The sequence below is a fragment of the Eucalyptus grandis genome, chromosome 1, assembly GCF_016545825.1.
Source record: "Eucalyptus grandis isolate ANBG69807.140 chromosome 1, ASM1654582v1, whole genome shotgun sequence".
In the NCBI taxonomy this organism is placed as follows: Eukaryota; Viridiplantae; Streptophyta; class Magnoliopsida; order Myrtales; family Myrtaceae; genus Eucalyptus; species Eucalyptus grandis.
In genome coordinates this window covers 45,296,282-45,310,743 of record NC_052612.1, presented here as the reverse complement: position 1 = coordinate 45,310,743, position 14,462 = coordinate 45,296,282, and the positions used below count along the sequence as shown (strand labels likewise).

General features: G+C 42.1%; 1 non-coding gene across 1 annotated transcript; it reads right to left on the bottom strand.

Annotated features, from left to right (window-relative positions):
• Nucleotides 1-768: 768 nt before the first annotated feature.
• Nucleotides 769-2,994, bottom strand: LOC104439293. The gene has a single exon (XR_005550213.1). It is a non-coding gene; the product is annotated as an uncharacterized LOC104439293 (transcript).
• Between the last annotated feature and the right edge of the window lie 11,468 nt (nt 2,995-14,462).

Below are 14,462 nucleotides of genomic sequence, written 5' to 3'. Positions count from 1 at the left end.
AAAAATCCTTTGACGTGCAAAACATGGTATCAGTATCATTCATCAGGTAATACAAGTGCAGTTGAGTCTCAAGTCGATAGATAGAACTCGAACTCGACCATTGACTCTACGTAATGAATTCTTGATACTTTGTTGATCGAAGCTCAAATAATATTGGTTTTGGTATATGCAAGCTCAACTTGTCTACATCCAATTACCAAAAAGTAAGATGAAAACTAAAATATTCTAAGTAAAATAAGATCAAGGATAATATATAATTGGGTTAATATCATGAAAAGCCTCAATTTAGTATATCTGTTATAAATTTACCAAAAAATAAAATTTCAAACTGATACATATATAACAAATTTATCAGATAAATTTGTTTCCCTAAAATTTACCATCAAATTACTTAGTTAGATAACATATGACAGTTGATTCGTATACTAAGTTATGATTTTACCTTTTTTTTTTATCACGAGTGTACCAATTTATGGTTCTTCATAATATTAATCAAATTTAACAAAGAGTAACAAATAATAAATTTATCATAAATATATCGGTTTAGGATTTTTGACAATCAAAAAATTAATTTGAGATTATTTTATCACAAATCTACCATTTTGATGTTATTGATGGTCAAAAATTAAATTGAATTTATCATAACTAAATCAGCTTGAGGTTTATATAACATGTAAATAGATTGAGATTATACAAAATAAATATAAAGTTTAATACAAATTCTTGAAAAGGAAAAGTCATTGCTCTTGCATTGGAACGAACCCCAAGAGTCAGGGCACCTTTTCTTCTTTCTTGTTTGCCATTAAAGGGCAAGGACCTTTACAATGATGAGAACAGTAACACCCCCTCCCGCCACAAAGATGTAAAAAGATCTGCAATAATTTCTATCTTCGGAGATAAATAAAGTACAAATCATTTCTTCAACTATGATTTATCGTTTGCGAGGTACACTTTAGTGGGCCAACTTGAAGTTTTACAATGAAACGAACCATCTCTCTGTCATGCTCCGTTTCCCGGAGCGAGCTTTCACGTCCCCCTCCCCTGCCGCGCAGCCCTCGCGGCGGCGGCAGTCGGGTCCCCAGCTGCTGCAGCGGTGGCCGTACGATCATCTCCATTCGCCGCCGCCGCCGCCGCCGCCTCTGCTTCCACCGCCGCGGCTTTGGAATCATCTCCCCTTCCCGTCAAATCGATGGAAGCCTCTCTGAACTTCCTGTAGATGTCGCCCCTGTAGAACTTTCTCGTCCTCAGCACCAGAATTGAGGACACCACGCACCCGAAGAGCGTCGCCCCCGTGATCACGAGGAACGCCGTCTTGGAGCACTCGACGCCCTTGCACGTCAAGTCCTGGCCGTCTTCCCTCGCCACCCCCGCGGCCGCCATCTGCCTTGCCGCCTCCCGGTCGTAGAGTCGGCCCGCCACCTTCACGTTGAGGACGTAGCTCCCGACGGGGCTCGCGGCGGCCCCGAAGTTGTACAGCGTGGAGTAGTACTTGAGCCCGAAGATTTCGGATATGATGGCGAACGCCAGCGGCCACTGCGCGCCGAAGCAGAACCCGAGGATGATCGACGCGGCGTAGAGAGAATTGGGGACGCCGAAAGGCGATTAGAAGGTGGCCGAGGCAGGACAGGAGGAGGACGAGGGTCAGGAGGAGAGGGCGGGGACACTTGTACTTGGTAAGGAGGATCTCGGAGGCGAACCCGGACACAACCCGGCCGAGGTAGTTCCAAATGCTGACAAGGGACACGAATGTGGTGGTGCTCCGGGACGGGTACCCGAGCGAGCTCCCGATCTGGGTCAGGTTGTCAATGGTCGTCAGCGTCCCGCCAGCACCGAACGTGGTGGCAGTGAATAGTATCAGCATGTCGATGCTGAAGAGGGCCTGCAGGATCGTGTAGTCCTCGCCCCTGTCCGGAGGCCGGAGGATATTGCCGCAGCCGCACGCCCCGGTATGCTGCGGCGGAGGCAGCGCCAGCACAGGTTCGGAAGCTTGCGGCGCGGGTGGTGGCGGAGGAGTTTCGGCGACTACTTTGAGCTGATGGGAAGGGTCATTGTTCATAACGATCTCCCTCTTCCTCTTCCAGAGAACAATCTATTCCTTGACGACGATGAAAATCGGCAGGAAAAGCAGGAGGAGCACGACCGCAGCGCTTCCAGCGTACTCAATCCTCGAGAACCGGAGCTGGTTCTGCAGTATGATGATGGCCATGAGGAACCCGGCGAGGCCGAGCGAGACATATAGGAGGTTGTAGAAGACCTTGAGCTCGTTCTTCTGCCGGACCACCTCGAGGATGCGGATGGTGCGCAGGAAGACGACGGAGATGGCTGCAGGGAGCCAGGTGATGAGGAGGATGAGGGACTCGGAGTCGTCGCCGTAGAAGGCGTGGTAGAGCTAGGCCAGGATGGCGCCGCTCAGGCCGACGAAGCCCTTGAGCAGCCCGAGGATGGCGCCGCGGCTCTCGGGGAAGTTCTTGACGGCGGTGACGAGGGCGCCGGTGTTGGCGAACGACTGGGAGTTGGCGCCGACGCAGATGTAGAGGCACATGAGCCAGAGGCGGGGCCGGGCGGAGCGGCCGGTGACGGCGAGCCAGATCATGAAGTAGCCGAAGAAGTTCGTGGCAGCGCCGATGGAGAGGACGACCCAGGGCGGGGTGACCTCGTTGACGAGGCCCGAGACGATGCCCACGTTGGCGCCGAGGTCCTTGAAGAAGCCGAGGAGGTTGAGGCTGGTCTGGTCGTAGCCGAGGCTGGACTTGATGTCCCCGGAGTAGAGACTGAAGATGTAGGTGGCCCCGGCCACCGACATGATGAGGAGGGCGGCGAAGGCCATGAACCACCGCCCGAGGAGGGCGTGCGCGGCCAGCGACCTCGCCTCCCTCCAGCCGGAGCCGAAGCCGCCGCCGGTAACGTCGGCCATCACCATTTCGGCAGGTGAAGTCGCTAGATGTTTGTGCTGTGGTGTGTTGATATGATTGATCTGTCTGAGCGGGGATATTTACGGACACGGCGGCGCTCCCTTTCGACGACGGCCCCTCTCTCTCTCCACTCCACAGCCTCTTCCTCCCAATGGCATTCTCTCCACTCTCGCGACCTCTCTCTTCCCGAATCGCGCTCTCTCCTGACGACCGATTCCGCTCGGCTTTCGCCATCCCTCTGTACTCGCGACCGAGAAGCAATCAGCTCTACTCTCTCGTCTAATCTTCCATGCACGACTTGCTTCCACGCTCCGCTCTGCTCAATGCCGTCTCTCCCGAGAAGCCCTAAATCTGCGATTCCTTTTTCACTGGATTTTTATGTCCGCATCTTTGTTTTGGGTGAAGCTCGCATGTTGATTGTCGACATTTCTTGTTTTGCCCTAATATGTGTAGGGGTGGTTCTTGCAGAAAGGCGGAGCAGTCACTCTGCCCTTTCGTCTAATCTTCGATGGCTTCCACGCTCGGCTCGGTATGTACTGACTGCACTTGCAGGTGAGATTCCTTGTGAGAATTCTCTGCTGAGACAAGTATCTAGTCTTCTCATAAGATTGCCAGCTATTGAATCAGGGAAATTTCAGCACGACTTTTTGATGGTAAGTATTCTCCTCAGTTTAACATGCCCTGAAGTCGAGGCTTAGCTTTTTCCTTCGGTAAGTATTCTGTTAGTTTAACATGCCCTGAAGTTGAGGTTTCGCTTTTTCCATTTTAAATTTCGTTTTCTATGTTAGTTGCTGAATAATTTTGTTCTTCACTTTCTCGCCTAGATTCTTCTCCAATTTGCTTTTCTTCCAGGAGTACAATGATATGTTGCTGATTGCTTACCTGGCCATGCTCACCAATCGCTCAAGGTATGAACAAACTTTTCAATTATTTACTTTTGACTTATTTTGACTATGCTTAGGAGTCATGATTTGGGATGAAAATATTGCTTTGGACCATCTTCTGGGTGATAAGGCTTGGAGGATTGTGTATATAAATCAAGCCACTCCTGTCATGTGCCTGGAAGCTTATCCAATGACGCAAGTTATTAGCTGGATCTGGAAGATTATATACTATAAGTTGAAATTTTCATGGGGAACAATTTGACTGAGATGACATCTCCCTAATATTTGACCTTTTGTGCAATCTACTTGTTAGGAATTGCTCCTAGCAGGTATGGTGTTGGAAAACCCTCTCCAATATTTATAGCCTTGAGCAACACAATGCATTTGTTCTTTCACAAGGTTTCAACTTAGTCCGTCCATAGGAAGCCTTGGAACATGATAAACCTTGGGTACAGGTCAGCTAAGCTTTTGGGAAAGTAGCAAAGTCGACAGCTTTCTTTTGTGAAATATGCTTAATTTTGGTTTGGGTGCTTTATAACTTAGAAGTTTCTATGGTGCACAGACAAATTGATAATGACTGGATTGATATTAAATTGTCAATGCGTGGGTTTGCTCTTGACGTTGCGAGGCTTCATTTCAGAAACTCAGATATTACTTCTCCTCTTTGCAGCACAATGAACAAGCTAATTGACAAATTCAACAACGCTTATGACAAACACGGTAGGAGGGGAGGAAGGACCCCCTTTGTTTGAAAGATTCCTTCTTTCTATCAGACCAACTTCAATTGATTATGGTTCTGCATCTCTCCTGACATTGTGCTGCCTACTGTCAAAGTCTAGGCTTGTGCATGATGCATGCGATCATGGCCGATGCATATCAAGCAAGTTTCTTTACTGAGGCCCACACCACATAGAAGATGGGATCAGGGAGATGAAATCAAAATCTAATAGAAAGCTTTATACATTCGCATTTTACTGCGGTTCTCTCACTATTTGCTTGGGATGTTCCCACCCTCTTGGGCATTTCGTAGTTCCTGGGGCTAGTGAAGTAGGGAACCTTGCTGCAAGATTTTCATATTTTACAGGCATGTTTTGACCTTTTGGTGTTGCCTTGAGATGATGGTCCTAGTATAGCTTTTGGCATCTTGTAGCAATTCTATATATTTAACTTCATGGATTTTGAGCATTGTTGCCGAACTTGTATACTTGGTCCTGTGTAAGGCTCCTACGTTCGCTTCTGTTTTCCATCTCTTTTATCCAATAACTTTGGTAACTTGCTACGATGAAGGGGCAAATTCTTGTAAGCCTTCGAAAATGTCAAGTGGCTGGTGTTTGTATATAAACATAAACAGTGTGATTCCTACAAATCAACAAATGTGGACAAACTTCATTTTCGTCTTATTGCACCTCTCATTGGGAGTATTTTAAAACATTCAACATATAACAACAAACTTGGAAGTTCTTGCCCATTGGCTTTGACCACTCCCGAATGCGGATTCTATGAGAGAAGAAAACAAATTGGCAAAGTACAATTTCTTGTCGAGCTGCTCTGGAAAAAGCTCTCTTAAAGCTTCATACAGAGTTTAGTTTTGGAGACAATAATCCCATCGCTATCTGCATACAACCGTTCGCCGTTGCGGATCAGTGTGCCGGCAATGTAGATAGGGACGTGCTTTTCCCCGACCCCTTTCTTGCTTGATTTCACGGGATGTGAAGCCAAGGCCCTAATACCGATCGCACACTCATTGGGCGTGAGACTCGAGCACATCCGAATGCTGTTTGGCCAAAGTCTGGAGCTTATCCTGCAAAACCCCAAAACAAGTCTGCACCTATGCTTAAACCCAAAACACCAAATTGTCAAGAGTTGAAGCACAAACATAAACACAGTCATCCAATGAATCACATATCAAGTAAAAAAGGAAAAAAAGCCACCTTCCCCGCATAGACAACTGTCTCGGAGAAGCTTGTAATGGATAAACTAAAGTCCCCCATCTCACCCAAAAAAAATAAAAATAAATTATTTTATAGTTTTTCGACCAAATATATATGCATATATATATTTATAGTTATTAGATATTATTAACTAATTTTTTTCTTGGATGCATAGTAGAATTAAATCTCTACTCTTTTTTTTTTTTTTTTTTCATTCTAGTAATTCATTTACTTGTTTTTTCAATTAAAACAAAATAATAAATGTAAAGGAAGGAGAAAATTGATTGGAGATTTCCATAAGAGCCAACAGCTCATGTTAAGAATATAATTAGGGCTCTCTTTAGCCATTATCATAATTTAATTATGTTGACGTTGAAAAATATGTATCAAGTGATTAATATTTTAACTTTTGTGAAGATTAGAACTTTTAACATGACGTCTAATTCTTCACTTGTTTTCAATATCGAAAAGCCTTAAGAGGACCACACCATGGCCTTCGTAAAAATTAAATTTTTAACTAGCAAGTATTGTCTATTCGTTTTGCTTCATAGTTTTTAGTTCTTAATCAAAATAAATGGCTCGGCTGAATAAGTTAGTAGGGATTGGGGATCAATTTCACTGACTCACCTGGGAACTAGACCGGACCAATGTCGGGGGTTTTTGTTTCAATTTTTCCAAATTGGTCTTTAATGGATGATTCTCGATCCTAAAGTGAGGACCGCCTATTTGGATTATGTTTATCTCTAATTGTAATTCGGGCTTTGACTCCGGAAAAACATAAAAGGAGACAAGGACATTCTCTCCTTTTTCTCCTTTTTCGATGGGATCGTCTTAGACCTTTTTCAGTCGGACGCTGATGCTTTTTGTCACTTTCTGTGAATCCCACGAGACGTTTGGTGGGGGAGTTGGGTAGCTCCGTCGACCGACGAAAAGTCCGGATTCGTCTCAAAGTCATTGCATGCAAAACACTTCTTAGTGCGGTGAACAGAAACGTGCAGGACAATAGAATATTCGTTTCATGTGGCCGACGTGTTAAAAAGTGACCGGCATCTATTCAGCTCGTTAATTATGACGTCACAACTACAGTGCCGGAAAGTACGACTTTCCATGTTTTGTCTTTTTGCCTCTCGTGCAGTTGTCTTACCTACTGACTTTGTCCTTATCAGCGGTTACTGTCGAGGGGTACGTTTGGCAGATGTCCTAAAATTTGTCAAAAAAAAAAACACATTATTTTAGTTGTTCTGGACATGTCAGCATGAGAGGGAGATAAAGTAATGGAAAAAAGTCATGTCTATATTTTTTGTTTGGCAAAATCAGACAGGTTAACCGAATGTCTCAATTATGCCAATTCAACTAATTTTTGGACTCGATTGCACTTTTGTATCTAGATTTTAAGATTTTTAGTGAACATATCCCTAAAATCACAACTATTAAAATGAAAAGTTCTTTTAGTTTTCAGGATATTATGAAAGAATCATATTTAATTTTACATGTTAATTTCACAAGTCAAGTAGTTTGGGGGTATAAAGTCGGAAATCGAATAGATCAAAACTCGTTTCTCGATTTTTTAACCAAGAACTTACCCGGTCTCCTTATGAAACGGCTTAGATCCAATCGATAAGCTGGTCATCTTTTCGGTTCTCGAGTGTAGCCAAGCGAAGCATAATTCAAGAGACCGGGTCGGTCTAAGAATATAATCTTATGGAGAATGAAAGTTTGAAAATCTTGTCTGCAGTTCGTGTGAGTAAGTTTTATTCAAATATAATAAGATTGGGTTTCTCCCTTTTGTTATATCTTGTTAGGGACTAACAATAGGGGTGTCAAGAACCGAACCGAAAGCCGAACCGAACCGAACCGAAAAAATCGGTTTTTTCGGTTCGGTTCGGTTCCCGTTAAAAACCAAAATATCTTTCATCGGTTCGGTTTTTATCGGTTAACCGAACCGAACCGAACCATGAACCAATAAAATCTCTTTTATCGGTTTGGTTTATTCTCTCCGTCCCGTTGGTCCGACTCTAGGTTTTATTCTGTCTCGACTTTGGCCCTCTCCTCTCGTCTCGTGTCTCCTCTTGGTCGGCTTGGAGGTGCAACGGCGACGGCGGCAGGGACGGCGACGGCGGCAGGGACGACGACTGCAACGGCGGCGGCGGTAGGGACGGCGATAGCCATATAAAAGCCCCTCGCCACCTCCCTGTCCGAGTCGTCCACCTCCAATTCCTACTCCAGTCGCCGCCGCTTCCTCGCCCTCTTCCTCTCCTTCTCTCTCTCGAGCCATCGAAGGTACCTCCTCTCTTTTGAGTTCACCTCTTCTCATCCATCGCTTCCGCGATCGTGGGTCGTCGTCCTCGAGGTTCCGGTTTTTGCTCTCGCATCTCTAGCTCGATGTGCCCGGCTTTGTTTGGTAGTTTTCGGTTCCTGTTTCGGTTTTTCTTGATGCTTGGACTTCGAAAGATGCGATTTTTTTTTTTTTTTTGTGCGGATTGACGTCCTTGTGGTTTGCGAATGGTGTCGGATCTCGGTCGGTGGTGTTGGTGTCTCGATCTTGTAGTTGAAGGGACAAAATTACACTGGTCGGATCTTATTTTCATAGGGAAGCATGGCGTTGGCTGGAATTGAGCTTGTTGATGGACTAAAGGGTCCTTTCTTTTCACGCTTTGAAGGAGATTAGATGGTCGGAGAGGAAAGATGTGAAGTGTCCGCCCGTTTGTCTCCGAAGTTGGGAGGAAGCGATTTGTGGGCTCGGGGAATTATTTAGTTGTTTTGTAGTAGCATCAGTTTGCTTCCTCTTTTTTGCCCAAATGGAAGGAAGTATTTCTCATAGATCAGTTCTGTTCACTTTAATCCAAGTCTTTCGAAGCGATGATTGGTTGGGAGGAGTCTGGCGAACGGAAGGGAAGTGAAGCTGTTTAATTTTATGTTATTGCCTCGATGTAATGTGACTTCATTTTGATTTGCAGGGTTAAGTTACCAAGAGGAGTGAAGATGGCTTATGCTATGAAGCCGACGAAGCCGGGATTGGAGGAACCTCAGGAGCAATTTTATTTCAATTGTTTTGGTCAGGGTATACAAAAGAAAGGAGCAGCATTGTGGTTATTGGGCTTAGCGTGCACACAACTCCTATGGAGATGCGTGAGGAACTTGCCATTCCCAGGCGCAGAATGGCCTTGAGCCATTGGAGAACTCGTAGTTTGAATCATATAGAAGAAGCGGTTGTAATATAATGGAGATATATGTTGTCGCTTTGTCTCAAAGATCGTGGGGTTAAAGAAGTGACCGAATGGATGTCTAATGTGATTTACTTTTGCTCCTTGCCATGACTATAATTTGGATTCTTGCAATAATTAGTTGCCCTATGATACTTGTTTTATGGATGAAAAGCACTAGTTTCCTTTGAGTTCTTGTTAATCCGAGATTCTTTCTTCTTTTTCTCTTCTTCTTTGGTGAACAGAATTCCTGTTTCAGAGCTTTGTCAACATCAATTTTTGTTGTACAATGGGATGCTACATAGCATCTTTTTGAAGTCTCAGCAGGTCTTGATTCTCTTGTCCTTGGAGAAGGACAATTTCCTAGACTAAATGGGTATACTTGCTGAGTGAAATGTGATGTGAGGCATAAAGACTATAGTAGAACATTCAGATGAAAAGATAAGTTGTTAGCATACTTTATCACGATTTCATATGCTTATGGCTGTATTTACGAATCACTAGTGTAAAAAAAAACACTTCAAATCGCTACACTACATGTAGGACCAAATATTCCTTCTGGGAACAAATTAAGATTGGAAAAGCTAAAAGCAGGGCAGTTTTTGATCCAGACCAGTTGCCCATGAAACCCAAAAAGTCAAAAGTGAAGCTTTCGCTTCCTTTTGAAACCCAACTAGATTGGAAGCAATGCAAAACTCGAGCCATTTCCAGGCTCAAGCGAGACAAGCCCACAAAAGAAACCACATCTCGGGATGCCATCCTCCTTCCAAAGAATTCTTACACAACATTCCGAGCTCCCGTCCTCATCGTCGCTTCTTATCCTCCTGGTTTCTTCTTGCTTGACTTCTCTTCGAAGAGAAGTCATCTCGCTTCTCATGATGTGATAATTTCGGGGGAGAGTGAAAGGGTCAGTAACAAGGGAAGAAGGAAGAGATCTAGCTCAAAGACATAGGCCCCGTTTGGTTCAGCTTTGGAGATGAGCATTTGGACTCTAAAGTCCCTTGGCCAAATGCAAATGTGTTTGGTTCGAGTTTTTGAGTGACTTTGGCAAGATGCAATTGCATCTCCAAAGGGGTCTAAGGGCCCTTAGGCCAAAGGAGGTCCGGAGGTCCTTTGGAAACTTGCATTTCCGGAATGCAAGTTCCGGTTACTATTCACTTCGCGGTTACTGTTCATCCGCGAGGAAAACCACCGCACGGAGGCCGACGACCGCCGGCCAAGGGGGTTGTGCACGCCGGCGACGCGCCGGCGACCACCGCCTGAGGGTCGCCTGACCCGGCGGACCGTCGCGACCTCGGGCGGCCGCCCGAGGTCGCGCGACCTCGGGCGATGGTCGCCGCGCGACCGCGACCTCAAGCGGCGGTCGCCTGGGTCGCGCGAACCCACGCGACGGCCGCCGAGGTCGCGCGGCCTCGGAGGCGGCCGCTGGGTCGCGCGGCCTCGGGAGGTCGTCACCGAGGTCGCGCGACCTAGGCGGCCGTCGCCTAGGGGTTGCGCACGATGGCCGGACTTCAAAAAAAAAAAAAAAATGTGTATTTTTGCTTTTTTAATTTAATGAAAATTAATTACAAATGCAAATTTTACCAAACAAGTATTTTGGCCAAAGTTGTTTTTCAATGCAAATTTTACCAAACGATATTTGCATTTCGGAAAACCCCCTTCATCCCCAAAAGCCGAACCAAACGGGCCCATAGATGTTCGTTTCTTGAATATAGCACAAAAACTAGAGAGAACATCAATCAATGCTTCAGGAGCTTATATAGAAGGTAAGCCGTCCTGGAAAAAAAAAAAAAAAAAAACCGAAACCCAAAATTTGAAAACCGAAAAACCGAATCGAACCGAACCGAACCGAACAGTTGGGTTCGGTTCGGGGACTTATTCGGTTCGGTTCGGAAATTTTCTCTAACGGTTCGGTTCGGTTCGGTTTTTCTAACTAACAAGCACAAGCAAAATTAAGGCATATGCTGACACGTATACATAAAAAATGATATTTTAATCTAGATATACAGTGTACGATCCCTTTTTGTAAGTTTTGTGAACCCTAACAGTGACTAATTATATTTTTTGTTGGCTCCCATTTTATACAGGGAAAATGTTTGGATAGCACATAAAAATTCGATACCTTCATTGGGGAGATCCGTCAATAGAGAGCTCAAGTTCAAGCTAATCAACATATATAATTGGACATACTTTCATTCAATTCTCGAAAAGCAAATATATGAGGGCATTTTAACAATCTCCTTGGGACAAAAAAGACGAGTGTTTTTTTTTTCTATATATAATTACACGTGCTTTGTACAATTGATGATCGAGACATTTCGAATTAAGTTTTCATATATTTAGTGGAATACTAATGTTGTAGTCACTCATTTTCAATGTCTTTGAACTAGATGAAATTTCATAAAATATACTTAAAAAAACTGATTAACTAAAATTATTCCAAAAATGCTCTCCAGTATTTTAATTTCAATCGAAAAGAAATTATTCTCTCTTACACAATAAGACCTAATATTAATGAAAATTCATAAAATGAAATTAAAAAACTGATTAACTAAAATCATTCCAATAATGTTCTTCAGCAATTTGTTTTCAGTCGAAAAAACAAGTATTCTTTCCTACAAAATAATTCGTAATATTAGTGAAAAATTTTATGTACCATAAACTAAAAATCGCCCCTTTATTCAAACTTAATTTTCTAAACGAGGTGTCGTGACCTTACCTCTAGTGATTTAACAAGTGGATTATTAAATGTTGACTTAACTTGAGCTTTTCTAAACTTATACTAATTCACAGCTTAAGGTTCAAGTTATTAACATGCAAATCATTTTCAATTAGGAGTCGACATTAAATTATTTTTGATGGATTAATTATAAACAAAGTAAATATTGGGAGAAGTTTTTTATTCTTCGATTGGATATTAAATGAATTCGGAGACTTGATTATATTAGATTTCTTTAATACCCTTTAAGTACTTTTCTTTTTATTTTTAAAAATATTTTATTATGCAACTTTGATTGATCTTAATCTATCCTTTACTATGCAATGTGATTTTGCGGATTCGTGGAGATTAAAATAATAATAATAAATAATCAAAACAATAAAATAAACGAGGATTCCGCTTCTCCCCGACTGTCACGTCGAGACGACGCTCGATCATTTTCATGGGGGTTTCTTGCAGCTCTTTCTCTTCCCCTCCTACCTCTATCTCTATCTATTGTGCTCCACACCTGCCGCGACTTTTCTTGTCTGTACGACATGGTGTGGCGGCGAGATCTTCAAAGTGGGCCCTTCAGCGAAAGTCCACTGAGTAGTCGAAGGGAAATCAAAATGAGCCGCGAGCACCCCTTTGCCTCTGGCCAATCAATGGTCTTTAACGTGCAACCATCTTCTTTGCCTTTTTGCCGAGCTCTTCTTTCTCGTTCGACTTGCAGAAGCCTCCTTTCTCTATTCTATTTCAATTTTGATCAATAAAATCAAACTCGTCGCGCTATCTTATAACTCTCGGCCATCCCACGATTAATGGGCTCATTTCAATCAACTCACATAAGCTTGGAACTTTAAACCACTGCTGATCCATTTTCGATGCAATTTATGAATTAATCTATATGATGAATGTTCCTAAAATTGTATGTTATGCACTTCAATGTATTCTTTTTGTGTAGGAACTAAAGTCAATCCCTAATTTTTTATTTGATTAATTTTAAAATAATTATATAAAATTTAGGTGTTAACACGAAGTGCTTGCTATATTTTATTTCCCTATCCAATATGCTTTGTGTTCATGTAAGTTCGAAATTTCCAGGATCTATTTAATCATGTATTTGACATATCGCAGAAGATACCAAACTATGCCCAAGTAATTCACATAGAGACATGCTTACTATTACAGTTAAAAAGCTAGATTACATCTAACAAGGTATTGGTGAAGACGGCAAGAGACCTTACTTTGTGGTCTTGGGTTCAAGTCCTTTGGGAGTTTACTATTATAGGATAAAACCATTTTCCTCAAACATAACTAAGGTTAAGTTTGTTTATGGGGAAGGCGCACTTAATAGTTAATACTAAAAGGGCTCAATGTGTCAAAATAGTGATGATACATAAATACTCTAAGGTAAATTATATTTTGCCCCCCGGGTTTTTTGGATTGTTGCAAGTTGCCCCCTTAATATTTATATCGCTGCAATGATTTCCTTGATACTCTCAAATTATTTTCCTCTTATCCCCATCGTCGATGCTAGCCAACATTTATACCGACATGTGACTAGACAACCTACCTACAATGATTTATATGGGCAAAGTCCTCTCTGCCACTTTATAGTAATTTTCGTATCTTCTAAATTACCAATTTCAAAACCCTAAAATTTATGTATCGTTTTTTAATAGCCTTCCTAAACCCTCGAACTACTTGTATTATTCTAACTAGGATGAAGAATAAATGATAATAATTGACTATTCATCAATAATAAAAAGAACTCGAGAGAACTAATGGTTTTGAAATTGGTGATTTTGAAGTTGTAAAGTATATAGATTGGGAAGACGGTTTTGCACATAATGCGGGGCAAGTAGGCCACCTGGTCGGGTTTTGGTCTAAAAGCTGGGCCAGAGTCTTCGTTCGGGGCATATTAAAGTGGGTTATGGACGAAAACATTGAATGGCAATTTGCAACAATCTGTATACCTTGAAGAGGGAAATGTAATTCGTTTATAATAACAACATCGGTGGATTGAGAATATATTATGATAGACTGATTTCCTTGAAGTTGCGTGTATGGATTGACTTCCACTTTTTAGATGTTATATTTAATGGGACTTGCTAAATCTATATATAAAAAGGTTAATACTCGAAAAATCTCAAACCGATACACTTGTGATAAATTTAGTTTAAACTAATATTCGACTATCAAAAACCTCAAACGATATACTTTTGATAAATTTACTCCAAATTGGTATATTTGTAATAAATTTACCATTTACTAGTTTCCGTTAAATTTTACAAAGTAAAATTGTGAAGTTTGGATAACACGTGATGAGAAACGATGTAGGTTTGAAATTTTAATTTTGTCATAATTGTACCATTTTTATGGTTTTTTGTGGTTCATTCCAATTTTGCAAAAAACATAGTTGTCACAAATATATCAATTTAGGGTTTTTGGTGGTTGAACAAATTAGTTTTTAGTAAACTTGTCACAACTATACTAATTTATGATTTTTTGTGGTCATTTGGAATAAATTTATCATGAGTATAATAGTTTAGAGTTTTTTGTGGTTAAAAAATTATTTTGGGATAAATTTTATCATAAGTTTACGAGTTTGGTATTTTTAGGGTATTAATCCTTATAAAACAAAAGAGAGAGTAATTCCGAAAGAAAGTACGAAAAATCTTAAGCTCCGAAACTCCAAACAAAGCAAGAAATGGAGAGGCAAAGGAAAAAGACCGGTACAGAGAAGTTGCTGAGCCACATGGCCCACATGGGTTGGCGAATAAAATCTTTCTTCCGGATAAACCCCTATCCTCTCTCCCTCTCTGCTCATC